The 4,432-nt window shown below is 44.8% G+C and overlaps 1 pseudogene; it reads left to right on the top strand.

Annotated features, from left to right (window-relative positions):
* The first annotated feature begins 3,601 nt into the window (after nt 1–3,601).
* On the top strand, nt 3,602–3,719 carry LOC124797058 (annotated as a pseudogene).
* Nucleotides 3,720–4,432: the final 713 nt, after the last annotated feature.

Here is a 4,432-nt window from a genome sequence, read left to right as displayed (position 1 = left end):
ATCTTGTCTAGTTTTAATCCTTCTTCTTTTCTATTAAGATTATTTCCGTGCTTGTAGATCTCTATAGCTTCTTTATATGAAACGTCAGGAAGGAGAAGAAGTTTTACATATGGACTACGGTAATTCAGCCCGGAAGTTTTAATTAATGAAACGCCGGCCGTGAAAGCTTACATCTTATGAAAGTCACAACTTTTACACAGCACAATTTCTTTCACAGTCCTATCTAGCCACCATCACGAATGATGATGATGATGATGAAATGATGAGGACAACACAGACACCCAGTCACGGAGCAGAGAAAATCCCCAACCCGGGTGGGAATCGAATCCCTTATAATGTAGTGGACATTGCAGTAGCTAACATGTGGCATAACGTATACAGAAAGGTGCAGACAGTGGATGGGAAAGTGGGCACCCACTGCATGAGAAATTCCGCCAGTTTAGTAGTGAGGTAATCAGAACGGTTAACGCAGTGGAAGATGTAGGGAGTACCCTTCAGTCAGCACGTCAGATCTCTAATTTTCATTTATTAATGTAACTCAGGTTTCAATGAAGTCACAGAAGCAATTCTCTTAACAGTAAGACGTCATCAACTCACTTTAGATTTCATTTTAACAACCACTTTCAGTAACATTACAATAACCATATATATATACAGACGAAGCACTTCATGGGTCACTGACTCCCGCCAAAAACGGCGCACTGAGCCAAGTGATTCTCGTTGACCGAGTCAGTAGGTAAGATTAGGACACAGGATATAGTTCTGTTAAGATATGAGTTGTCCATTAAGAATTACGATTCTGTGACCACACAGAAAAGAATAGGGTACAGAATTTTATTTAACCAGTAACTGTAATCGACTTATTTACTTCAGGTACGATGGCATGGAAGAATTACGGGCAAATTTTAAACACATTGTAAATCACGCATTGTATGTGCCGAAAAAGTGGGTTACGGACGGAAAAGACCCACCGTAGTTTAACAGCGCAAATCGGAGAATGCGCAGGAAGCAAAGACAGTTGCATTGGCGGTACAAGAAAGATCAGAAGAATGTGGACAGGCAAAAGTTAGTATAGATTCAGGCTCCTGTAAAAAGAACGATATGCCAAGCATACAACCACTACCACCGTCATACCTCAGCAAAACGTCTTGCTGAAAACCCAAGGAAATTCTGGTCTTACATAAAATCGGTAAGCGGGTCGAAGGCGTCCATCCAGTCAATCAATGATCAGTCTGGCCTGGTAACGGAAGACAGCAAAATGAAAGCTGAAATTTTAAATTTAGCATTTGAGAAATCCTTCACGTAGGATGTTCGTACAAACATACGGCCATTTGAGTCTCGTATAGATTCCCGTATGGAGGACACAGTGATAGACACCCCTAGGATTGTGTAGCAGCTGAATGGAGTTGAAAATAAATAAATCGCCAGGTCCTGATGGGATTCCAATTCTGTTTTACAGAGGGTACTTACATAGCTTGCATTTATCGCGAATCTCTTGCCCAACGTAAAGTCCCGAGCGAATGGAGAAAAGCGCAGGTGACGGCTGTATATAAAAAGGGTAGAAGGACGGATCCTCAAAATTACAGACCGATATCCTTAACATCGGTTTGTTACAGGATTCTCGAACATATTCTCAGTTCGAATATAATGAATTTCCTTGAGACAGAGAAGTTGCTGTCCATGCATCAGCACGGCCTTAGAAAGCATTGCTCCTGCGAAATGCAACTCGCCCTTTTTTCACATGATATCTTCCAAACCATGGATGAAGGGTATCAGACGGATGTCATATTCCTTGACTTCCGGAAAGCGTTTGACTCGGTGCCCGATTGCAGACTCCTAACTAAGGTAAGAGCATATGGGATTGGTTCCCAAGTATGTGAGTGGCTCGAAGACTTCTTAAGTAATAGAACCCAGTACGTTGTCCTCGATATGAGTGTTCATCGGAGGTCAGGGTATCATCTGGAGTGCCCCAGGGAAGTGTGGTAGGTCCGCTGTTGTTTTCTATCTACATAAATGATCTTTTGGATAGGGTGGATAGCAATGTGCTGCTGTTTGCTGATGATGCTGTGGTGTACAGGAAGGTGTCGTCGTTAAGTTACTGTAGGAGGATACAAGACGACTTGGACAGGATTTGTGATTGGTGTAATGAATGGCAGCTAACTCTAAATATAGGTAAATGTAAATTAATACAGATGAATAGGAAAAAGAATCCCGTAATGTTTGAATGCTCCATTACTAGTGTAGCGCTTGACACAGTCACGTAGATTAAATATTTGGGCGTAATATTGCAGAGCGATATGCAGTGGGACAAGCATGTAATGGCAGTTGTGGGGAAGGCAGATAGTCGTCTTCGGTTCATTGGTGGAATTTTGGGAAGATGTGGTTCATCTGTAAAGGAGACGGCTTATAAAACACAAATACGACCTATTCTTCAGTACTGCTCGAGCATTTGGGATCCCTATCAGGTCGGATTGACGGAGGACATAGAAGCAATTCAGAGGCGGGCTGCTAGATCTGTTACTGGTAAGTATGATCATCACGCGAGTTTTACGGAAATGCTTCAGGAACTCGGGTGGGAGTCTCTAGAGGAAAGGAGGCGTTCTTTTCGTGAAATTTAGAGAACCAGCATTTGAGGCTGACTGCAGTACAATTTTACTGCCGCCAACTTATATTTCGCAGAAAGACCACAAAGATAAGATAAGAGATATTAGGACTCGTACAGAGGCATATAGGCATTCATTTTTCCCTCGGTCTGTTTGGGAGTGGAACAGGGAGAGAAGATGCTAGTTGTGGTACGAGGTGCTCTCCGATGCGCACCGTATGGTGGATTGCGGAGTATGTATGTAGATGTAATGTAGGTGTAGATGTAGACGTCAGGTTGAGAGGTGGCTAACCTGCACGGCTAGCTACATCTCACCCTTAAGTAAAATATACGACAGACAATCTGTAGCCGTTTCACATAAAACTGTAAGGTCAGATATTACAGTGATTTCAGAGGCAGTACAAATCATCCACGCTTGTCCTTTCCTTTTTTGGGATTTTTTCACTCGAGGTATAATAGAAGAACACTAGGCCGTTCAGGGCAGACGACAACGATGAAGTGAAGGGGTGAGTGACAGGCTGATGCAACGGTCGCTCCCTCGGAACATCTGCAGTGGTACGTTTTCGCAGCTGGGCGGTGAATGCACAGCAGAGAGAAAACGGCACGTCGGGATTTGTGCAAGTGGATGGCCTGCTGCCAGACACCTGGACTTCCAAACATGGAACAATGCGTTCAGAAGGGGCCAAAGTTGTAAAAATACGAACTCCCTAATGTTTCAACCATACCAGCTCGCACGCAACATAGACAGTCAGCAGGTGGACGAGGAAAAACACGCTGATGGCATAAGAGTGTTCGGAAAAACTTCTTTCTGGTGTACAGAAGTATAGGTTATGGTGGGAGATAATGTCTTAAAAAGCTGGCCAAAAAGCAGCGAAAGCTGTGCTGTTATAATGGTTTGAGTGACTCTCCCAGGCGATGCTAAAAGAACAGAACCGGTTTTCCCTTTAGTATTCCTATTGTGCGTCCTTTCCCCCCTTTTTAAACCAACCATCCTACTGTGCCAACAACCTTGCCGCAGTGCTAACACCGGTTCCCGTCCGATCACCGAAGTTAAGCGCTGTCGGGTTGGGATAGCACTTGGATGGGTGACCATCCGGTCTGCCGAGCGCCGTTGGCAAGCGGGGTGCTCTCAATCCTTCTGAGGCAAACTGAGGAGCTACTTGATTGAGAAGTAGCGGCTCCGGTCTCTTAAACTAACATACGGCCGGGAGAGCGGTGTGCTGACCACATGCCTCCATATCCGCATCCAGTGATGCCTGTTGGCTGAGGATGACACGGTGGCCGGTCGGTACCGTTGGGTCGCACAAGGCCTCTTCCGACGGAGTTTAGTTTAGATTTATTCCTATTGTGTCGAAAACCCACGGGTGGGGAGGATACTCCTTGTCTTTGGTGGACGGGTTATGACATCTTTCTTATGTTCCACTTTTTGAGCAGAGAAACACGATAAAGGTGTGGACTGGAATATAGAGGCGATGGAGAGAGTAAGACTGAACTTCTAAACTTATACTGTTATACTATTGGCCAATGTAGGTGGCAAATCGGGAGATAGGGCAGAGTTTGAAATGGCGTGAAAAGGTGTGGACGGGTGGAATAGTGGACTCAGTCAGAGGACACAGATGAGAGGAAATTCGGTCACGGTACATGGAACAGAGATGCTTGCTAAAGCAGATGAAGAGTAAAACAGACTAACGTTCAGATCTTGGGCGCCGAGGTCAGCAAAGCACACACACATGATAGGCAATGACAGAGGGTCACCTCGAGTACTAAAGTTCGACAGCAGTTGTTGCAGCTCAAAGTAAGAATAAACTGCGGCATCTGCAAGCCCTGGAC

Source organism: Schistocerca piceifrons, chromosome 4, assembly GCF_021461385.2.
Source record: "Schistocerca piceifrons isolate TAMUIC-IGC-003096 chromosome 4, iqSchPice1.1, whole genome shotgun sequence".
Lineage (NCBI taxonomy): Eukaryota > Metazoa > Arthropoda > Insecta > Orthoptera > Acrididae > Schistocerca > Schistocerca piceifrons.
The sequence above is the reverse complement of the archived record's forward strand: the minus strand, read 5'-3'. Positions and strand labels throughout refer to the sequence as shown.